Genomic DNA, 24722 nt, shown 5'->3' with positions numbered 1-24722 from the left:
ATTCTGCTGATTATTGGTCCATCAAACTCATAGATGGTGAATTGGTTGGATTCTGCTGATTATTGGTCCATCAAACTCGTAGATGGTGGATTGGTTGGATTCTGCCCATTACTGGTCCATCAAACTCATAGATGGTGGATTGGTTGCATTCTGCCAATAATTGGTGATCGCATTTGCAATTCCTTAAAAGTGGTTGAAATTGGCTGAAAATTTGGGCTTATGGAGATGAACAGTGCTGGTTGCAGGAGCGCCGCCTTGACCGGCTGTTGATACTCATGACAAAAATGGCCTTCAGGATCACCTTCAGGTTTTGGAGATTTTTTGATTGAGTCGTGTGTACATTTTATTTGTTATTCTTTGGAAAGGGCCGCATAACAATGGTGGCCAACGGTGATGAATCTGTTTTTTTTTTGTTGGTAAAAGGAGAGTTGCCCATCCGTCAAGATGGCTGCTTCCATTCGGTGAATGCACACAGCAGGCGATCCATCACAACGGCTCCACCTCTAAGGATCTCATACCCACCAATCCATCAAGCCGACCAACCTTGCATTGAGCGTGCTCAACAGGTGCGATGCAACAGAAGCAGCAGTTTTGCCTTGTCAGCAGAAGTTGGCAGGGTTTCCTCTGTCTTGCTTACTCAGCATGGCACCGTGCAAAGCAATGGCGATGTACAAAGGAAAAAAGGTTTAAAGTGATCACAACAAAGGAGAAAATACTTCACTTGTCAGCAGTACATTTCGTATTTCATTTGGTTGTCTCTCATTTGCATTTGTCTTCTCCTTGAGGAAAGCGGGAACAATCCTGTGGACAGGATTTAGAACTTTCTTTTGGTGGTAATTCATCACCTCTATTTTTTGCGTTTAAAAATAAATACATACTGACAATTTAAAAAAACAAAACAAAAAAAAACAATATTTTTTAAATATAAAATATATTCAATATTTTTTTTTTTAATTGCCCTGTGCGCAGGAAATAGACCTTTTTTTTTGGTGGTATTTCATCACCTCTGCGTTTTTTTTATTTTTTGCGCTATAAACAAAAAAAAGACTGATAGAAAAAAAAATGTATTATTATTTTTTTTAATTTTCTGCTATAAAACATATTCAATTAAAATGTAAAAAAAAATGTTTGCCCTGTGCGCAGGAAATAGAGCTTTCTTTTTGTGGTTATTGTTCACCTCTGCGGTTTTTATTTTTTTGCGCTATATAAAAAAAGGCTGACAATTAAAAAAAAAAATATATATATATATATATATATATATATATATATATATATATATATATTTTTTTTTTTTTCTTTCTGCTATAAAACATATTCAATTAAAGAGTAAAAAAAAAAATGCCCTGTGCGTAGGAAATAGAGCTTTCTTTTGGTGGCATTTGATCACCTTTTGCGTTTTTTATTTTTTGCGCTATAAACAAAAAAAGACTGAAAAAAATAAAATAAAAAATAAATAAAGAATATTTTTTTCTTTCTGCTATAAAACATTATCAATTAAAATGTAAAAAATAAATAAAAAATAAATGCCCTGTGCGCAGGAAATAGAGCTTTCTTTTGGTGGTATTTGATCACCCTTGCGTTTTTTATTTTTTGCGCTATAAACAAAAAAAGACTGAATAAATAAATAAATAAACTGCTATAAAGCATATTAAATTAAAATGTAAAAAAAATGCCCTGTGCGCAGGAAATAGAGCTTTCATTTGGTGGTATTTGATCACCTAAACAAACAAATACTGACAATTATAAAAAATATATATATATAATTTTTTTTTCTTTCTGCTATAAAACATATTACTGTGCGCAGTAAATGGAGCTTTTTTTTGTAGGTATTGGATCACCTCTGCCTTTTTTTTTTTTTTTTTTGCTATAAACCAAAAAATAAATAAAAAAAATAAAAAAAAAAGAATACAAAGTTATTGCGCAGGAAATAGAGCTTTCTTTTGATGGTATTTGTTTATCTCTGCGGTTTTTATTTTCTGTGCTATAAACAAAAAAAATACTGACAATTTTAAATAATTTAAATATAATATAATAAAGATAAAATAACAACATTTGCCCTGTCTGCAGGAAATAGAGCTTTTTTTGTAGGTATGTGATCACCTTCTGTGGTTTTTATTTTTTTTGCGCTATAAACAAAAAAAGACTGACAAAAAAATAAATAAAAATAAACAATATTTTTTTCTTTCTGCTATAAAACATATTCAATTAAAATGTAAAAAAAAAAAAAAAAAAAAATGCCCGGTGCGCAGGAAATGGAGCTTTCTTTTGGTGGTATTTGATCACCTTTGCGGGTTTTTTTTGCGCTATAAACAAAAAAAGACTGAAAAAAATAAAATAAAAAATAAACAACATTTTTTCTTTCTGCTATAAAACATATTCAGTTAAAATGTAAAAAAAAAAAAAAAAAATGCGCAGGAAATTTAGCTTTTTTTGTAGGTATTTGATCACTTCTGCCTGTTTTTTTTTTTTTTTTTACCCCATAAACCAAAAAAAACCTGACAATTTAAAAAAAACAAAAAGAAAACAAAGTTATTGTGCAGGAAATAGAGCTTTCTTTTGGTGGCATTTGTTTTTCTCTGCAGGTTTTTATTTTTTGTGCTATAAACAAAAAAAGAGTGACAAAAACATTTTAAAAAATAAAAATAAAAAAAAAAAAAATTTTCTTTCTGCTATAAAATATTTTCAATTAAATAAAAAAAAATATCAAATCTCTTCATGAATTTAGGCCAACATGTATTCTGCTTTTGATAAAAAAAAATCCCAATAAGCGTATATATTGATTGGTTTGCGCAAAAGTTATTTACAAATATGGGATATTTTTATTGATTTTTTATTGATTTTTTTTTTTTTTTTTTTGATAGTAATAATAGTGGTGATCAGCAACAGGTTTGTCAATGATCCCGGTGTTAATTTAATTGATACAAATATGTTACCCTATGGGCCAGATTCACAGAGCGAGTACGCCGGCGTATCTACTGATACTCCGGCGTATTTTCAAATTTCCCGCGTCGTATCTTTAGTTTGAATCCTCAAACCAAGATACGACGGCTTTTGGCTTCGATCCGACAGGCGTACGGCTTTGTACGCCTTCGGATCATAGGTGCAATACTTCGGCGCCCGCTGGGTGGAGTTTGCGTCGTTTTCCGTGTCGGGTATGCTAATTAGCTGTTTCCGGCGATTCACGAACGTACGCACGGCCGTCGCATTCTCTTACATCGTCTCTAGTCGGCTTTTTCCGGCGTATAGTTAAAGCTGGTATTTTGCGGCGTTTAGTTAGACCTGCCATGTTAAAGTATGGCCGCCGCTCCCGCGTCGAAATTTGAATTTTTTTTTTTTTGCGTAAGTCGTCCGTGAATCGGGATGGACGTAAGTCACGTCTAAGTTGAAACAATGACGTCGTTGCGACGTCATTTCGCGCAAAGCACGACGGGAAATTTCGAAATGGAGCATGCGCAGTTCATTCGGCGCGGGGACGCGCTTCATTTAAATGAATCACGCCCCCTAATCGCCAATTTGAATTCCGCCGCCAGAGATACACTACGCCGCCGTAACTTACGGCGCAAATTCGTTGTGGATTTGAAACAAAGCCAAGTAAGTTACGGCGGCGTAGCGTATCTTAGATACGCTGCGCCGGTGCCGATCTATGTGGATCTGACCCCATGTGTCGAGTTTCTGGGCTTCATTTCTGTATCTGAGATCTCGGAGTGGAGCCCCCCCTCCCCTCCCCCTCCCTTTAGGTGGATAATCGAAAAATCCCAATTTTACAACCCATCCCCCCCCCGCCCCCCACCGCCATGACAAATATTGACGCGGCGATCCCCCGGTGTCATTTCACACGCCGGTGTTTCATTTGTAGGAACACAGCGAGCCGCAGCGGAAAACAAAAGGAGGGCGCTGAGTGCGATAAGAGGAATAAACACGCCGCCGAGGATGGAGGTGAAATATTGATTCGGCACACACTCCTTACAGCAACGCCCGCCTGTTATCCCGGCCCCCCCGTCTCTTCTTCTGGGGGGGGCCCCCGGGGGCCCAATCTTCGGGGAACGCACGTCAAGCACAGCTTGTTAGGAAGATACACCGAGCTACGCTTTTATCTCAGCCCCGCCGCTTTACGGAAACGCAGTGCGGCTGTTGTGTGGAAGGCGAAGCGGAGGAGCGCGCAACATTTAGCACGCCGGTATAAAACGCAAAGCCCAAGAAGAGCGAAAAAAAATCGAACAAATCGAATCTGCATATTTTTTAAGTATCGATGGCACTGATGGACACTGATAGGCTGCACTGATAGGCAGTATTGATGGCACTGATGATGATTTATGAATTATTAATTATGACGTTTTTTTTTTTTTTTGTTAAATAAATTAGAAATTTCAGAAAATATTGAAAACAAAATGTTTTCCGTAGTTTGTTATACAATTTTGCAAACAGGTAATTTCTCTCCTTCGCTGATGTGCGCTGATGAGGCGACACTGGTGGGCACTGATGAGGTGGCACTGATGGACACTGATAGGCGGCACTGATGGACACTGATAGGCTGCACTGATGAGGCGACACTGGTGGGCACGGATGAGGAGGCACTGATAGGTGGCACTGATAGGCAGCACTGGTGGGCACTAATAGGCGGAATTTATGGCACTGATGAGGTGGCACTGATGAGGTGGCACTGATGAGGTGACACTGATGGACACTGATAGGCTGCACTTATGGACACTGATAGGCTGCACTGATGAGGCGACACTGGTGGGCACATATGAGGAGGCACTGATAGGCAGCACTGGTGGGCACTGATTGGCACCACTGGTGGGCAGTGATAGGTGGTACTGATGGCACTGATGAGGTGGCACTGATGAGGTGACACTGATGGACACTGATTGGCTGCACAGATGGACACTGATAGGCTGCACTGATGGACATTGATAGGCTGCACTGATGAGGCGAAACTGTTGGGCACGGATGAGGAGGCACTGATAAGTGGCACTGATAGGCAGCACTGGTGGGCACTGATTGGCACCACTTTTGGGCACATACAGGCGGTACTGATGGCACTGATAGGTGGCACCGATGGCACTGATGAGGTGACACTGATGGACACTGATAGGCTGCACTGATAGGCAGTATTGATGGCACTGATGAGATGACACTGATGGCACTGATGAAGTGGCACTGATGGACACTGATAGGCAGTATTGATGGCACTGATGAGGTGGCATTGATGGCACTGAGGAGGTGGCACTGATGGACACTGATTGGCTGCACTGATGGACACTGATAGGCTGCACTGATGAGGCGACACTGGTGGGCACGGATGAGGAGGCACTGATAGGTGGCACTGATAGGCAGCACTGGTACGCTACGCCCGCCTACATTTACGCCGCTGATTGTGAATCTGGCCCAAAATGTTTTTTATATATTTTTGGGGATATTTATTACAGCAAAAAGTACCAAAATATTGCGTTTTTTTTTTTTAATTGTCGCTCTTTTTTTTTGTTCATAGCGCAAAAAATAAAAAACCGCAGAGGTGATCAAATACCACCACAAGAAAGCTCTATTTGTGGGGGAAAAAAGGACGCAGATTTTGTTTGGGTGCCGCGTCGCACGACCACGCAATTGTCAGTTAAAGCGACGCAGCGCCGAACCGCAAAACGCGCTCCGGTCTTTGGCAAGCCAAATGGTCCGGGGGGCCGAAGTGGTTAAGAGCGCGCGGCGAGGGGGATAAACGGCGTATTTTAACATTTCCGTATTTTCCGGGTGCGGAAAACGCTGACAAAGGAAAAACATTTTAATCAATCCCGCGGAACGCGCCGCGTACGACGGCCATAAAATCATATATTGGCTTTTTCTTCTGATTGTGTTTTTCTCGCGCTTTTTATAGATATGCGTCTTTCATTCCGGCCCCCCGTTGCCCCGGAGACGGGCGGCGCGGAGGACTTGGCCGGGGCCTACCTGCTGGGACTTTTCTTTGATAGGTGACAGGCGCTGATCAAAGGCCTCTGCCGCCCATATGTCGGGACGTCAAAGCGGCGCTGGGGAGCGACTATAAATCCGTCGCGGGGAATTAAACTCTCAGGGCGTCCTTTCATTTGTCTTTCTTCATCAGTGTTTCCCTCCCCCGATGACGCTCCTTAATCCTGGAAATTGCCCTAAAATTTGTAAATGATTGGCCTTCCCCACCCCCCCTGCGCTTCCTCCAGCAACTGCGCGCCGCGATCACATCTCTTTATTCGGGGGGACGCTCTGGGCACGGTGTTGTATTTGCAGCAGGTGGAGGGGAAGATCGTTTTATTTTGGATGGAACTGGGGAAGGAAACAAAATCATGGGTAGGTTTTTATAGCTGCGTGTGTCCCCATCGGAGAGATATTCTCTCACTTCCTGTTCTGGTGACCACCCAACATGAACAGGCAACAGCAAGAACTGGATAGATCTGTATGACAGGATGAGAGAGAAAAAGACGGAGAGAGAGGGAGGGAGGGAGAGAGGAGAGGAGAGGCAGGAGAGGAGAGGAGTAAAGAGGGAGAGGGAGGAGACCAGGGGAGAGGAGAAAAGAGAGGAGAGGGAGAGAGAGGCAGGAGAGGAGGAGAAATGAAGAGGAGAAGGAGAAAAAGAGATGAGAGGGAGGGAGAGAGAGAGAGAGAGAGAGAGAGAGAGAGAGAGAGAGAGAGAGAGAGAGAGAGAGAGAGAGAGAGAGAGAGAGAGAGAGAGAGAGAGAGAGAGAGAGAGAATAAGACCATAGGAGAAATGAAGAGGAGAAGGAGAAAAGGAGAGGAGAGGGAGAGAGAGGCAGGAGAGGAGACCAGAGGATAGGAGTGGAGAGGGAGAGAGAGAAGACCAGATGAGAGGAGTAAAGGAGAGGGAGAAAGGCAGGAGAGGAGAAGGGATCAGAGAGAGAGAGAGAGAGAGAGAGAGAAAGAGAGAGGGGAGAGAGGAAAGGAGAGAGAGAGAGAGAGAAAGAGAGAGTGGAGAGAGGAAAGGAGAGAGAGAGAGAAAGAGAGAGGGGAGAGAGAGAGAGAGAGAGAGAGAGAGAGAGAGAGAGAGAGAGAGAGAGAGAGAGAGAGAGTGGGGAGAGAGGAAAGGAGAGAGAGAGAGAGAGAGAGAGGAAAGGAGAGAGAGAGAGGAGACATGAGGAGAGGGGAGAAGAGGAAGAGAGAGAGGGAGAGGAGAGAAGTGGATAGGGAGACAGAGAGAAGAGAGAAGACCAGAGGAGAGACAAAAAGGAGAGAAGAGAAATGGAGAGGAATGGAGAGGAAGAGTGAAGGAAAGGAGAGGAGAAGGAGAGAAAGGGAGAGAAGAGATAAGAGGAGAGGAGACCAGAGGAGAGAAAGAGATGAGAGAGAGAGGGAAGTATAGAATAGGGAGAGAGAGGGAGGCAAACGAGAGAGGAGATGAGACCAGAGGGGAGAAAGAGAGGAGAGAGAGAAAAGAAGAGAGAGAGAGGAGACAAGAGGAGAGGGGAGAAGGGGAGGAGAGGAGAGGAGAGGAAGATGAGAGAAGTGGATAGGGAGAGAGAGAGAAGACCAGAGGAGAGGAGAGGCAAATAGGAGAGAAGAGATAGGTGGAGGAAGAGAGATAAGGAAAAGAGGAAAGGAGATGAGAGGGGGAGAGAGAGGAGAGAGGAGACCAGAGGAGAGAACGAGATGAGAGACAGAGAGAGAGGAGAAAGGAGAGGGAGAGAGGAAAGTAGAGAAGAGGGGGAGAGAGAGAGAGAGGAGAGAGAGAGAGGAGAATAGACCATAAGAGAGGAAAGGGAGAAGAGAAAGAGGGAGAGAGGAGAGGAGAGAGCAGAAAGGAGAGAATGAAGAAAGTAAAAGAGAATGAAAAGAGGAAAAGCGACAAGAGAGAGAGAGAGGGAGGAGAGGAGTTCAGAGGGGAGAAGAGAGAAGGAGATGAGGGAGAGAGGAGAGAGTGAGAGAGAGGTAAAAGAGGAAAGGAGAGAAGATGAAGAATGTGGAACAGAGAATGAGAGGACAGGAGAGGGAGAGAGGAGAGAGACCAGATGGGGGAAGAGGAGAGGAGAGGAAGAGATGAGAGAGGAGTGGAAAGGAGAGCAGTGGAGAGAGAGAGAGAAGATAGGAAGGAGAGGAGTGCGAGAAGGAAGAGATAGAGGGGACCAGAGAGGGAGAAGAGGAGAGGAGAGATAGAGAGTGAAAAAGAGGAGAGGAGGAGGACAGAAAGAAAGTAGAGATCAAAAGAGATGAGAAAAGAAGAGGAGAGGAAGAGATGGACCAGAGAGGGAGAATAGGAGAGGAGAGGATAGAAAATGAGAGACAGGAGATGAGAGGAGAGGAGAGGAGAGGAGATGAGAGGAGAGGAGATGAGAGAAGAGGAGAGGAGAGGAGAGGAGGGGAGAGGAGAGGAGAGGAGAGGAGGGGAGGGGAGGGGGACATAAAGAAAGCAGAGAGGATCAGAAGAGAGGAGAGAAGAAAAAGAGAAGAAAAGGAGAGTGGGAGATAAGAAGAAAGTGTATAGAGAAAGGAATAGGAAAGGAGAGAGAGAGAAGAGGAGAGAAGGCGAGGATAGGACAGGAAGAGAGAGAAGAAGGAGGGGGAGGGGAGAGATCAAAAGAGACACAAAGTGAGAGAAAGTGATGGCGAGGAGTCTGAGGAAGAAGAGAGGAGATCACCCCGGTGTGATCATGTCAGAGCTTACACATGACTGGATTCTCCCCCCTCCCCCATGTGACAGAACTGTTGGCGGAAGTAGCGGGTATTCCTCTTCTCTCCCGCCGATGGAGGGGGAGGGGAGATGAGTATGATTTATGGAGTAGTGTATACAGGGGTAGTAGTACTTTGGCGTACGTTGCGATACGGCGGCCCACCCAATATAGTTGAAGGATCTTATCATGGCCCTCAGGACTCATTTCCAACCTCCTCACCCTCCCTTCCCATGGACTCCGACGCATTTCGGGGGAAATGAAAGCTCTCGGTCTTGCCGATCCTCGCTGCGTTGGCGGTTCTTTTTTTGCGGATCGGCGCGACTCCCCGGCTTCCCCCGGCCGCGCGTTCTTGGATTTCCAATGTGATAAGGTTTGTTCAGATTCTAATATATTTTTTAGCGGCCTATTATCTGCCGCCTTTAATAAGACGATGATTTGGCGCGCTCCGCGTACAGAACTAAAGGTGGGAGATAACGCGTTTTGCGAGCGTGCGCGGGGGAGGGGGGGCAGCGCGAGGCATTATTGATAAAGCGGAGCTCTGAGACGAGAGTCAAGGCCCATTAAACAAAACGCTTAGCTCTGGGATGAAGAATAGCCGGCGTAGCGCCCGGCCTCTCCTCGCCGTCGTCTCTGCGGCGCCCCGTTCTTCCGCAATGCATCACGGGCCGCGCCGGCAGGTAACGGGCTTGAGCCGCGCCATCTGTTATCTTTTGTTTTCGGGGGTTTCTACTGGTTGGAGTTTATTTAAAATTCTCCGAGCATCTGGAGAGTCAGGAGGCGTAAAATGTCATCCGCATTTCTTTTCTCGTTTTCCTTTTCCCTTCATAGGAGAAAACAACTCCGAGCCTCGGGCTAAAGGGACCTAAAGGGGGACTCCGGACCCCCAATTCACCCCGGACACGGCCTGAGAGGCTCCGCCTCTGCCCATGGATCTCATGAAATATATATATATATATATATATATATATATATATACAGTGGGGGGAATAGTGTCCCATCATTGGTGTCAGTGGGAGGAATAGCGCCCCACCATTGGTGTCAGTGGGAGGAATAGTGTCCCATCATTGGTGTCAGTGGGAGGAATAGTGCCCCATCATTGGTGTCAGTGGGAGGAATAGTGTCCCATCATTGGTGTCAGTGGGAGGAATAGTGTCCCATCATTGGTGTCAGTGGGAGGAATAGTGTCCCATCATTGGTGTCAGTGGGAGGAATAGTGACCCATCATTGGTGTCAGTGGGAGGAATAGTGTCCCATCATTGGTGTCAGTGGGAGGAATAGTGTCCCATTATTGGTGTCAGTGGGAGGAATAGTGTCCCATCATTGGTGTCAGTGGAAGGAATAGTGTCCCATCATTGGTGTCAGTGGGAGGAATAGTGTCCCATCATTGGTGTCAGTGGGAGGAATAGTGTCCCATCATTGGTGTCAGTGGGAGGAATAGTGTCCCCATCATTGGTATCAGTGGGAGGAATAGTGTCCCATCATTGGTGTCAGTGGGAGGAATCGTGCCCCATCATTGGTATCAGTGGGAGGAATAGTGTCCCATCATTGGTATCAGTGGGAGGAATAGTGTCCCATCATTGGTGTCAGTGGGAGGAATAGTGTCCCATCATTGGTGTCAGTGGGGGGAATAGTGCCCCATCGTTGGTGTCAGTGGGAGGAATACTGCCCCATCATTGGTATCAGTGGGAGGAATAGTGCCCCACTGTTGGTATCAGTGGCATGAATAGTGCCCCATTGTTAATATCAGTGTATATAATAGTGCCCCAAGGGCCAGACAAAGGCAAGTAAAGGGCCGCATCTGGCCCCCGGGCCACCGTTTGGAGACTCCTATCCTATAGTACAGCATGACCTGACCATGACCGGAGTTCAGCTTTAACCTCGGGCGGCTGCCATAACACTGGGGCGACTGCCATAACCTCAGGGCGGCTGCCATAACCTGAGGCGGCTGCCATAACCCTGAGGCGACTGCCATAACCCCGGGGCGGCTGCCATAACCCCGAGGCAGCTGCCATAACCCCTGGGGCGGCTGCCACAACAGCGGGGCGGCTGCCACAACCCCGAGGCGACTGCCATAACCCCGGGGCGACTGCCATAACCCCCCGGGGCGACTGCCATAACCCCGAGGCGGCTGCCATAACCCCGGGGCAGCTGCCATAACCCCTGGGGCGGCTGCCACAACAGCGGGGCGGCTGCCACAACCCCGAGGCGACTGCCATAACCCCAGGGGCGACTGCCATAACCCCGAGGCGGCTGCCATAACCCCGGGGCAGCTGCCATAACCCCTGGGGCGGCTGCCACAACAGCGGGGCGGCTGCCACAACCCCGAGGCGACTGCCATAACCCCGGGGCGGCTGCCATAACCCCGGGGCGGCTGCCATAACCCCGGGGCGACTGCCATAACCCTGAGGCGGCTGCCATAACCCCGGGGCGGCTGCCATAACCCCGGGGCGACTGCCATAACCCCCCGGGGCGACTGCCATAACCCCGAGGCGACTGCCATAACCCCGAGGCGACTGCCATAACCCCGGGACGGCTGCCATAACCCCGGGGCAGCTGCCATAACCCGAGGCAGCTGCCATAACCCCAGGGGCGACTGCCATAACCCCGGGGCAGCAGCCATAACCCCCGGGGCGGCTGCCATAACAGCGGGGCGGCTGCCACAACCCCGAGGCGACTGCCATAACCCCGGGGCGGCTGCCATAACCCCCCGGGGCGACTGCCATAACCCCGAGGCGGCTGCCATAACCCCGGGGGCGGCTGCCATAACCCCGGGGCGACTGCCATAACCCTGAGGCGGCTGCCATAACCCCGGGGCGGCTGCCATAACCCCGGGGCGACTGCCATAACCCCCCGGGGCGACTGCCATAACCCCGAGGCGACTGCCATAACCCCGAGGCGACTGCCATAACCCCTGGGCGGCTGCCATAGCCCCGGGGTGGCTGCCATAACCCCGAGGCGACTGCCATAACCCCGGGGGGGCTGATAACCCCGAGGCGACTGCCATAACCCCGGGGCGGCTGCCATAACCCCGGGGCGGCTGCCATAACCCTGGGGCGGCTGCCATAACCCTGAGGCAGCTGCCATAACCCCGAGGCGACTGCCATAACCCTGAGGCGGCTGCCATTACCCCGGGGCGGCTGCCATAACCCCGGGGCGGCTACCATAACCCCGGGGCGGCTGCCATAACCCCGAGGCGACTGCCATAACCCCGGGGCGGCTGCCATAACCCCGGGGCGGCTGCCATAACCCTGAGGCAGATGCCATAACCCCGAGGCGACTGCCATAACCCCGAGGAGGCTGCCATAACCCCCGGGAGCGGCTGCCATAACCTTGAGGCGACTGCCATAACCCCGGGGCGGCTGCCATAACCTCGAGGCGACTGCCATAACCCCGGGAGCGGCTGCCATAACCTTGAGGCGACTGCCATAACCCCGGGGCGACTGCCATAAACCCGGGGCGGCTGCCATAACCTGAGGCGGCTGCAATAACCCTGGGACGGCTGCCATAACCCCGAGGCGGCTGCCATAACCCCGAGGCGACTGCCATAACCCCGGGGCGGCTGCCATAACCCCGGGGCGGCTGCCATAACCCCGAGGCGGCTGCCATAACCCCGGGGCGACTGCCATAACCCCGGGGCGGCTGCCATAACCCCGGACCGGCGGCCATAACCCCGGGGCGACTGCCATAACCCCGAGGCGACTGCCATAACCCCGGGGCGACTGCCATAACCCCGGGAGCGGCTGCCATAACCCCGGGGGCGGCTGTCATAACCCCGGGGTGGCTGCCAGAGTTGCCGGTTGCTGTTTAATGGTGCAGACTGGGCGATGCGATAGATTTGGCATCTTTCAGGCTGACTTTAGATCTCCATTTACAGAATGGGCCATTAGCTGATTAAAAAAAAAACGTAGCGCATTATTTTCGGACAGAGCGATTTTCTCATGACAGGCGGCGGGATGTTAGAGTTTCGCTCGTTAGAACATTTCCCTTCAAATCACCATCAGAGGCTGAAAGGGAAACTTATCTTCTTCTCAGAGGAGACGTCATCCCAGCCGCTCAAATCTAGAAGCTTTAAGGGCTCGTTCACTTTTGGCTTTGCTCCCTGAAGAGCGATTTGCATTCAGATCGCTCTTCAGAGAACGTTTGAGGAGGCATCGTCTCACCCTGTTACCCCCTTGTTTTACCCCCCTAAACCATGCCAAGCAGGCTTCCTGTATGGGGGACTACGGGCTGATTCACATGTGTGGCAGAGACTGCCGTTTCTCGTATTCCTACAATTGCTGTACCATTGCGGTTGTGGTGCGGCCGCATAGAACTGCGTTAGATGCGTGCGGCCACTCCCATTTAAAAGAATCCAAAACTGCATGTAAACATCAAGTGTCACATCTTCATTGAGGGTCACAGAGACGCATCCAAACCCCCTACTTCTGGAAAGACGCAATGACGTCACCTGGCTCCGCCCTTACGTGTTACGTCACCGGTCCCGTGACTTCATCGGGCGGTTGCTGAGATGGTGAGTGCTGAGATGTAACAAAGGAAGAAAAAGGTGAAAACAGGACAATTTGTGGAATGAAGATTAAAGACGGCTTATTTAATGATAAAAAGGTGGAGCTTTGCTGGAGAATGATACTGCGGCTGCGGTGTCGTTGCGGTGCGGCTGCATAGAACTGCGTTAGATGCGCGCAGGCCACTACCATTTAAAAAGAATCCGAAACTGCATGTAAACATCAAGCGTCACATCTTCATTGAGGGTCACAGAGACGCATCAAAACCCCCTACTTCTGGAAAGACGCAATGACGTCACCTGGCTCCGCCCTTACGTGTTACGTCACCGGTCCCGTGACTTCATCGGGCGGTTGCTGAGATGGTGAGTGCTGAGATGTAACAAAGGAAGAAAAAGGTGAAAACAGGACAATTTGTGGAATGAAGATTAAAGACGGCTTATTTAATGATAAAAAGGTGGAGCTTTGCTGGAGAATGATACTGCGGCTGCGGTGTCGTTGCGGTGCGGCTGCATAGAACTGCGTTAGATGCGCGCAGGCCACTACCATTTAAAAAGAATCCGAAACTGCATGTAAACATCAAGCGTCACATCTTCATTGAGGGTCACAGAGACGCATCAAAACCCCCTACTCCTGGAAAGACGCAATGACGTCACCTGGCTCCGCACTTACGTGTTACGTCACCAGTCACGTGACTTCATCGGGTGGTTGCCGAGATGGTGAGTGCTGAGATGTAACAAAGGAAGAAAAGGTTGTAAACAGGACAATTTTTAGAATGAAGGTTAAGGACGGCTTATTTAATGATAAAAAGGTGAAGCTTTGCTGGAGAATGATACTGCGGCTGCAGAGTGGTTGCGGTGCGGCACCATAGAACTGCTCCGCCCTTACGTGTTACGTCACCGGTCATGTGACTTCATCGGGTGGTTTCTGAGATGGTGAGTGCCGAGATGTAACAAAGGAAGAAAAAGGTGTAAACAGGACAATTTCCAGAATGAAATTATTTAATGATAAAAAGGTGGAGCTTTGCTGGTGAATGATACTGCGGCTGTAGTGTGGTTGCGGTGCGGCCCCATAGAATTGCATTTGATGTGTGCAGCCGCTTGCATTTTTAAAGAATTCAAAACCGCATGTAAACATCAAGTGTCACAGAGACACATCAAAACCCCCTACTTATGCAAAGCCATGATGACGTCACCTGGCTCCGCCCTTACGTGTTACGTCACGTGACTTCATCAGTGGCTGGCTGAGATGCTGAGTGCTGAGATGTGACGAAGGAAGAAAAAGGTTAAAACAGGACGATTTCCAAAATGAAGATTAAGGACGTCTTATTTAATGATAAAAAGGTGGAACTTTGCTAAAGAATAATACTGCAGCTGTGGTGTGGCCCCATAGAACTGCTCCGCCCTTACGTGTTATGTCAACGGTCACGTGACTTCATCGGGTGGTTGCTGAGATGTAACAAAGGAAGAAAAAGGTGAAAACAGGACAATTTGCGGAATGAAGATTAAGGACGGCTTATTTAGTGATACAAAGGTGGAGCTTTGCTGGAGAATGATACTGCGGCTGCGGTGCGGTTGCGGTGCGGCCGCATAGAACTGCGTTAGATGCGTGCAGCCACTCCCATTTAAAAGAATCCGAAACTGCATGTAAACATCAAGTGTCACATCTTCGTTGAGGGTCACAGAGACGCATCAAAACCCCCTACTTCTGGAAAGACGCAATGACGTCACCTGGCTCCGCCCTTACGTGTTACGTCACCGGTCCCGTGACTTCATCGGGCGGTTGCTGAGATGGTGAGTGCTGAGATGTAACAAAGGAAGAAAAAGGTGTAAACAGGACAATTTCCAGAATGAAGGTTAAGGACGGCTTATTTAATGATAAAAAGGGGAAGCTTTGCTGGAGAATGATACTGCGGCTGCAGTGTGGTTGCGATTCGGCCCCATAGAACTGCGTTAGATGCGTGCGGCCACTCCCATTTAAAAGAATCCAAAACTGCATGTAAACATCAAGTGTCACACCTTCGTTGAGGGGCACAGAGACGCATCAAAACCCCCTACTTCTGGAAAGACACTATGATGTCCCCCTGGCTCCACCACTTACGTGTTACGTCACGTGACTTCATCAGTGGCTGGCTGAGATGCTGAGTGCTGAGATGTGACGAAGGAAGAAAAAGGTTAAAACAGGACAATTTCCAAAATGAAGATTAAGGACGTCTTATTTAATGATAAAAAGGTGGAACTTTGCTAAAGAATAATACTGCAGCTGTGGTGTGGCCCCATAGAACTACTCCGCCCTTACGTGTTACGTCAACGGTCACGTGACTTCATTAGGTGGATGCTGAGATGTAACAAAGGAAGAAAAAGGTGGAAACAGGACAATTTGCAGAATGAAGATTTAGGGTGGCTTATTTCATGATAAAAAGGTGGGACTTTGCTGGAGAATGATACTGTAACTGCGGTGTGGTTGCGGTGCGGCCCCGTAGAACTGCATTAGATGCGTGCAGCCGCTTGCATTTTAAAGAATTCGAAAAACTGCATGTAAACATCACATCGGGGGTCACAGAGACACAGCAAAACCCTCTACTTCTGGAAAGACACAACAACGTCACCTGGCTCCGCCCTTGCATGTTACGTCACCGGTCACGTGACATCATCAGGTGGTTGCTGAGATAGTGAGTGCTGAGATGTAACAAAGGAAGAAAAAGGTGAAAACAGGACAATTTGCCGAATGAAGGTTAAGGACGGCTTATTTAATGATAAAAAGGTGGAGCTTTGCTGGAGAATGATACTGTGGCTGCAGTGTGGTTGCGGTGCGGCCGCATAGAACTGCGTTAGATGCGTGCAGCCACTCCCATTTAAAAGAATCCGAAACTGCATGTAAACATCAAGTGTCACATCTTTGTTGAGGGTCACAGAGACGCATCAAAACCCCCTACTTCTGGAAAGACGCAATGACGTCACCTGGCTCCGCCCTTACGTTTTACGTCACCGGTCATGTGACTTCATCGGGTGGTTGCTGAGATGGTGAGTGCTGAGATGTAACAAAGGAAGAAAGGGTGCCCCCGTACCTCTGGCCAAATGCGGTACTGCACACCACTGTGGTTTGAATCCTGCTCATTTTGTGGGGCAACACTCGCAAACCGAGTCAGGATTTTTTAAATGCTCGTATTGCGACCGTGTTACTACGCATGTTCACTGTGTTACTAGTAAAGAAAAATGATCCAATTTGGCAGGGTGAGGGGGCAAATCGTTTTTTGGGGGGTGAAGGTTCACTTTAACCTCTCTTTGAATCTGTAAGGTCCGCGAATCCCAACACCATCGATCATAATGAAATAACACCAGGAATCATAGAGAACAGAACTGTTTCCTCCGCCGGCTCGCTGCGTTTGTAGTAAAAGCCAAGTGCTCATAAAAAATAAATACTCTGCAGTTGTGTTTCGGTGATTTCTTTGATTCTTCGGCGTTTGGAAGATAAAAAACCTAAGAAGGTGGTATGGGACTGCGCTGCCGCTTGGCTCATTACCAACTGTCTATGTACTGTGGAGGAAGGGTCGGAATAGTGACGGCAAAGAAAAAGACCAACCAGTCCATCGAGTCGGCTCCATTTTTTTGTTTTCAACCTCTTGAGTCCCGGCGCTGTTTTTAAAAAAGCGGCTGGAATTGCGTGTACTTGTTTTAAGCTGACTGGGATATATAGTCCCAACGTTAGCTGGGATCAACATTGGAATTGTAGGGCTTCCACAACATTCTTACTACACCCATGTAGTGTTGGTACACAAGACTTGTAGGTAGATTCAGGTACGTAGGTTTAACTTTAGGGCGGCGTAGCCTAGCCTGTTTAGGCTACAGCGCCGTAAATTAGCTAGGCTAGTAGTGATTTTCAATCTACTTACCTGCTAATCTACGGCGGCGTAGCCTCAAACGAGCGGGCGTAAGGGCGCCTAATTCAAATGACTTGGAGGGGGGCGTGTTGTATGGCAATGAGGCTTGACCTCACGTTTTTTTGATGTTTTTTGCCACTGCGCATGAGACGGGCGCCTACATTTCCCAGTGCGCATTGTGGCTAAGTACGCCGTACGGGCCTATTGATTTCGATGCGGACGTAAACGACGTAACTCCCGATTCGCGGACGACTTACACAAACGACGTAAAAATTTCGAACCTCGCGGCGGGAACAACGGCCATACTTTAACATTGTTATTCCACCTCATAGGTGGAATAACTTTAGGCCGCCTAAGGCCTTACGAAAAAAGACGTAATTCGACTGCGGCGGGCTGGCGTGCGTTCGGGAATCGGCGTAAAAGCTAATTTACATAATCCATGCTGGCCGCAATGGAAGCGCCACCTAGCGGCCATCCGAAAAATTGCAAGCTAAGATAGAACAGCGCAAGCCGGTCTATCTTAGCTTTGTTTAAACGTATCTCTGTTTGAGCATACGCTTAAACATAAGTCGGCGTAGATTCGGAGTTAGGTCGGCCTATCTGTAGATAAGCCGGCCTAACTCTTTCTGAATCTACCTATTGGTCTTCAGAGGAGTCCTGGGCACCTCCTTGTTGGTACAAAGGACTTGGTCTTTAGAGTAGTCCTGGGCACCTTGTTGGTGCAGTGGAGTTGGTCGACGGAATCCTGGGCACCTTGTTGGTGCAGAGGATTTGGTCCTCTGAGTTGTCCCTGGCACCATGTTTGTGCAGAGGACTTGGCCTTCAGAGAAGTCCTGGGGAGGACTTGGTCTTTGGAGGATACCTGAGCACCTTGTTGGTGCAGAGGACTTGGTTGACGGAGACCTGGGCACCTTGTAGGTGCAGATGACTTGGTCTTCAGAGGAGTCTTTGGCACCTTGTTGGTGCAGTGGATTCGGTCCTCTGAGGTGTCTCTGGCACCAGGTTTGTGCAGAGGACTTGGCCTTCAGAGGAGTCCTGGGCACCTTGTTGGTGCAGAGGACTTGGCTTTTAGAAGAGTCCTGGGCACCTTGTTGGTGCAGAGGACTTGGTCAATGGAGGAGTTCTGAACACCTTGTTGGTGCAGAGGACTTGATCAATGAAGGAGTTTTGGACACCTTGTTGGTGCAAAGGACTTGGTCAATGGAGTAGTTCTGAGCACCTTGTTGGTGCAGAGGACTTAGTCAATGGAGGAGTTCTGAACACCTTGTTGGTGCAGAGGACTTGGTCAATGGAGGAGTTCTGGACACATTGTTGGTGCAGAGGACTTGGTCAATGGAGGAGTTCTGGACAACCTGTTGGTGCAGAGGACTTGGTCTTTGAAGGAGACCTGAGCACCTTGTTAGTGCAGAGGACTTGGTCAATGGAGGAGTTCTGGACACGTTGTTGGTGCAGAGGACTTGGTCAATGGAGGAGTTCTGGACACGTTGTTGGTGCAGAGGACTTGGTCAATGGAGGAGTTCTGGACACCTTGTTGGTGCAGAGGACTTGGCTTTTAGAAGGGTCCTAGGCACCTTGTTGGTGCAGAGGACTTGGTCAATGGAGGAGTTCTGGACACCTTGTTGGTGCAGAGGACTTGGTCAATGGAGGAGTTCTGGACACGTTGTTGGTGCAGAGGACTTGGTCAATGGAGGAGTTCTGGACACGTTGTTGGTGCAGAGGACTTGGTCAATGGAGGAGTTCTGGACACCTTGTTGGTGCAGAGGACTTGGCTTTTAGAAGGGTCCTAGGCACCTTGTTGGTGCAGAGGACTTGGTCACCGGTGGAGTCTCATTTTCCAAAACTCCAGGATCTCAATCGGAACTCAATCGACTCTGAGATTCTTCTCTCCACTGTCTGTATCTTGAGTCTATATTAGTCTACAACTTTTTTTTAAATCTCTGTAGACTTCAAAGTGTCTGATATTTTTGAGTGAACTTTTTGCCCTTCTTTTGACTTCCCGGACGGCTATCTATCTACTGATCGTGTGCAAACACCGGTGACGTCTCTGGTGATGATAACCCAAGAATTTGTTCTGTGTGACTTCCTCTGGGTCTATTTGCCATTCACTCTGCCATGAGTGGGCCGCTGACAGGTCATCTTGGGCGGCCGGACATTGTCAGTCATCGGTTGCTTTTCTTGGCCTCTTTGTCCCTCTTATGTCTGGAAATGTTCCTTGTCGGTGTTGCGTTACCAGCCGTTATCTCTCACAATGGTGTTTGCCTTGACAATCGGCCTGCCAGCACCCCATTGTCCCCGTCAGAAAAGGAGCTTTTTTTCTCTGGTACAAAGGCCTCCTTTCCTGGATGTGGGATGTTCTGTCACTGCTCTTCTCTGATAAGTTAATTCTCCTCCGTAATGCGCAGTTATTAGGATCTAATAATACGGAGGATTAGCTGGGAAGATTTCACAACTGCCTTTGAAGTGGGTGAAACCGGCGGCACCGACACCCTGATTAAAGTCTTCTACGGCATCTTTACCTTTATACACGACAATCAGCGGCCCCGTCATGTGTCTTCATAGACTCTCTTCATGTTTAATAACCAGCGGCCACCTTTATTCTTCACTTCTTCTGCTCCACACCCACAGCGGGTCCAATGAGTCACCCAATAAACACCCAGATCACAGGGGGACCAATAAACACCCAGATCACAGGGGGACCAATAAACACCCAGATCACAGGAGGACCATGTCCATGGGGGGGGGGGGGGGCACACTGCATCACACCCACAAAGTTCTATGGAAATATCTATCCATCTCATGCTTTATATCTATTTACCTATCTATCTCTTTATCTATCTATCTATCTATCTATCTATCTATCTATCTATCTATCTATCTATCTATCTATCCATCTATCTTCCAATACCTATCCATCTTTAAATAGATATCGATAGATAGAAAAATAGATAGATAGATAGATAGATAGATAGATAGATAGATAGATATAAAGAATGAGATGGATAGATAGATACAGTAAATAGATATTAAATGATAGATAGATCATAGGCGTGCGCACAGGGTGTGCCAGGTGTGCCTGGGCACACCCTAATCACCCTGTGTGGTGCACATTGTACCGAAAAATCCTACATTAAACTGGCACTAACGCACAGAAAAATACAGCATTAAAAGGCACATAACACACCAAAATATTCTACTTTAAACGTGCAGTAACACACTGGAATATAGTGCGTTAAACATGCAGTAATGCACAGAAATATACCCCCAATATTTCACCAAAGCTCCCTAATGGGGCTCCTAAAAAAAAATAAAAAAAAATAAACTACTGACACTGTCGGCACTACTGACACCGTCCACCGCTCTGCTGACACCATCAGTATACTGTATATACACATGCAAATATGTTTGAGCTTTGGGGTGCACACCTATGAGATAGATAGATATTGGATGCAGGATAGATAGATAGATAGATAGATAGATAGATAGATAGATAGATAGATAGATAGATATATAGATAGATAGATAGAGAGATAGATAGATAGATAGATAGATAGGAAGAGATAGATAGATAGATAGATAGATAGATAGATAGATAGATAGATAGATAGAAAGAGATAGATAGATAGATAGATAGATAGATAGAAAGAGATAGATAGATAGATAGATAGATAGATAGATAGATAGATAGATAGATAGATAGATAGATAGATATTGGATGAAGGATAGATAGATAGATATATAGATAGAGAGAGAGAAAGAGATAGATAGGTAAATAGATATAAAGAATATCTATCTTTCTATCTATCTATCTATCTCATTCTTTATATCTATTTACCTATCTATCTCTTTCTCTCTCTCTCTGTCTATCTATCTATCTATCTATCTATCTATCTATCTATCGATCGATCTCTATTTATAGATAGATAGGTATTGGAAGATAGATGGATAGATAGATAATAAATAGATAGATATTGGAAGATAGATAGATAGATAGATAGATAGATAGATATTAGATAGATAGATATTGGATGATGGATAGATATTAGATAGATCTATCTATCTTTCAATATCTTATGATCTATCTATCTATCTATCTATCTATCTATCTATCTTCCATCTATCTATCTATCTATCTATCTATCTATCTATCCATCTATCTTCCAATACCTATACATCTATAAATAGATATCGACAGATAGACAGAGAGAGAGATATAGATAGATAGATAGATAGATAGATAGATAGATAGATAGATAGATAGATACAGTAAATAGATATTAAATGATAGATAGATAGATAGATAGATAGATAGATAGAGAAAGAGATAGATAGGTAAATAGATATAAAGAATGAGATGGATAGATATTTCTATAGAACTCTGTGGGTGTGACACAGTGCGGCGCCCCCCCATGGACATGGTCCTCCTGTGATCTGGGTGTTTATTGGTCCTCCTGTGATCTATCTATCTATCGATCTATAAATTCAATATCTATCTATCTATCTATCTATCTATCTCTCTATCTATCTATCTATCTATCTATCTATCTATCTATCTATCTATCTATCTATCTATCTATCTATCTATCTTCCAATATCTATCTATCTATCTATCTATCTATCTTATTATAGAATCATTCCTTGTACATACAGAATTATTTATAGAAGAAAGATGAAGCCTTGGTGAGAAGCGTCGGATGCATGCGCGGTGTGCCGCCACGTGGGCGCGTCGGCCCGGCCGGCGATTATCAGAGGGGAACAATGATGGAAGGCGGTGATGTCATTGATTGGCCTTCATTCAGAGCTCGTTGTCTCCTGAAGTGTTCCGCAGCCCCGGGAACAATGGGATTTCCTGGCTGCTCGGGGTCTGCGATTGTCTGGGTGTTGGGTCCTCTTTGTCTTCTTCTTCTTCTGATCACATCCCAGGAATTCATCACATCATCTGAAGGGAATGCTGACTCCTCACAATCTTTGTCATTAGCCGGTCCCTCTCCCCCCCCCCCAGCTCAGCATCCTTCACTCTCTGACACACAAATGGACTTTAGTAAAAGCCCGACGTCCTTCATTTATTTATTTATTTTTGTAGATTTTGCTAATTTATCACTTTTTTTTTCTGCAGCACCTTATAGATCGCATGGAGCCATTGAAGTCAAAGTCGCTTACTATTCAGCGTCCTCACCAAAGACACCGAGACGCAGGGGGCCGCTTCTGTTGGAGGCCAATTAAACTGCCAGGAGGTTTTTGGACGGCGGGAGGAAATGTTTGTTCTGTACGCGGAAAATTACATATTTCACCTTTTTTTTTCATCCTTTGCTGCACCAATCGGTCATAACTTTTTGACCGACCACCTAATTTTGAGTAGGCCCCCCTTTTCTGGCCCATCGTGGCATAGACTCCACTAGACCTCTGAAGGTACGCTGTGGTATCCGGCACCAAGTCGTCAGTAGCGGAACCTTTAAGTCCTGTAATTTATGAGGTGGAACCTCCATGGATCAGACTTGTTTTTTAAGCACATCCCACCAGATTCTCCATTGGATTGAGAGCTGGGGAATTTGGAGGCCAAGCCAACACCTCACACTGGTTGTTGTGTTCCTCAAACCATTCTTGAATTCATTAGAGCAGGGCACCTTCTTCCGATACTCAACTGGCCTAAGATCTGGAGAATTTGGAGTCCAAATCAACTCCTCAAAGTCGTTGTGTTCCTCAAACCCTTGTTGAATTTATCAGACCAGGCCATCTTCTTCCAATATTCGATTGGACTGAGATCTGGAGAATTTGAAAGCCAAGTCAACAGCTTCAACTTGTTGTTGGGTTTCTCATACTATTCTTGAATTCACCAAACCAGGTCACTTTGTTCAATCACTTGTTTGGACTGAGATCTGGTAAATTTGAAGGCCAAATAAACAACTCAAAGTGGTTGTGTTCCTTAAACCCTTGTTGAATTTATCAGACCAGGCCATCTTCTTCCATTAATCGATTGGACTGAGATCTGGAGAATTTGAAAGCCAAGTCAACAGCTTTAACTCGTTGTTGGGTTTCTCATACTATTCTTGAATTCACCAAATCAGGCTACCTTGTTCCATTGCTTAATTGGACTGAGATCTGGTAAATTTCAAGGCCAACTGAACACCGCAAACTCATTGTGTTCCTCAAACCCTTCTTGAATTTATTAGAGCAGGTCACCTTCTTCCAATACTCAATTGGCGTTAGATCTGGAGAATTTGGAGTCCAAATCAACTCCTCAAAGTCGTTGTGTTCCTCAAATCCTTGTTGAATTCATCAGACCAGGCCATCTTCTTCCATTACTCGATTGGACTGAGATCTGGAGAATTTGAAAGCCAAGTCAACAGCTTCAACTCGTTGTTGGGTTTCTCATACTATTCTTGAATTCACCAAACCAGGTCACTTTGTTCAATTACTTGTTTGGACTGAGATCTGGTGAATTTGAAGGCCAACTGAACACCGAAAACTCATTGTGTTCCTCAAACCATTCTTGAATTCATTACAGCAGGTCTTCTTCCAACACTCAATTGGTCTAAGATCTGGAGAATTTGGAGGACAAATAAACAACTCAAAGTCGTTGTGTTCCTTAAACCCTTGTTGAATTTATCGGACCAGGCCATCTTCCTCCATTAATCGATTGGACTGAGATCTGGAGAATTTGAAAGCCAAGTCAACAGCTTCAACTCGTTGTTGGGTTTCTCATACTATTCTTGAATTCACCAAACCAGGTCACTTTGTTCAATTACTTGTTTGGACTGAGATCTGGTGAATTTGAAGGCCAATTGAACATCGCAACCTCATTGTGTTCCTCAAACCATTCTTGAATTCATTAGAGCAGGGCACCTTCTTCCAATACTCAACTGGCCTAAGATCTGGAGAATTTGGAGTCCAAATCAACTCCTCAAAGTCGTTGTTTTCCTCAAACCCTTGTTGAATTCATCAGACCAGGCCATCTTCTTCCATTACTCGATTGGACTGAGATCTGGAGAATTTGAAAGCCAAGTCAACAGCTTCAACTCGTTGTTGGGTTTCTCATACCATTCTTGAATTCATCAGACCAGGCTACCTTGTTCCACTACTTGTTTGGACTGAGATCTGGTGAATTTGAAAGCCATGTTAACAGCTTCAACTCGTTGTTGGGTTTCTCATACTATTCTTGAATTCACCAAACCAGGCCGCCTTGTTCCATTGCTTAATTGGACTGAGATCTGGTAAATTTCAAGGCCAACTGAACACCGCAAACTGATAGGTAGATTCACGTAGGGGCGCCTAAAATTAAGGTCGGCGTAGCCTAGCGTGTTTACACTACGTCGCCTTAAGTAAGAGAGGAAAGTACATGATTCAGAAAGCACTTACCTCCTTACTTAGGGCGGCCTAGTGTAAACACGGCGGCCGTAAGGGCGCCTAATTCAAATGGGTTGGGGGGGGGCGTGTTTAATGCTAATGAGGCTTGACCTTGAAGTTTTTTGACATTTTTTCTTAATGCGCATGCTCCGGGCGCCTACATTTCCCAGGGCGCATTGCGGCTAAGTACGCCGTACGGGCCTATTGATTTCGACACGGACGTAAACGACGTAACTCCCGATTCGCGGACGACTTACGCAAACAACGTAAAAAATTCGAACCTCGCGGCGGGAACGGTGGCCATACTGTAACATTGTTATTCCACCTCATAGGTGGAATAACTTTAGGCTGCCT

The sequence above is a fragment of the Rana temporaria genome, chromosome 10, assembly GCF_905171775.1.
Source record: "Rana temporaria chromosome 10, aRanTem1.1, whole genome shotgun sequence".
NCBI lineage: Eukaryota > Metazoa > Chordata > Amphibia > Anura > Ranidae > Rana > Rana temporaria.
This window is presented reverse-complemented; position numbering follows the sequence as displayed.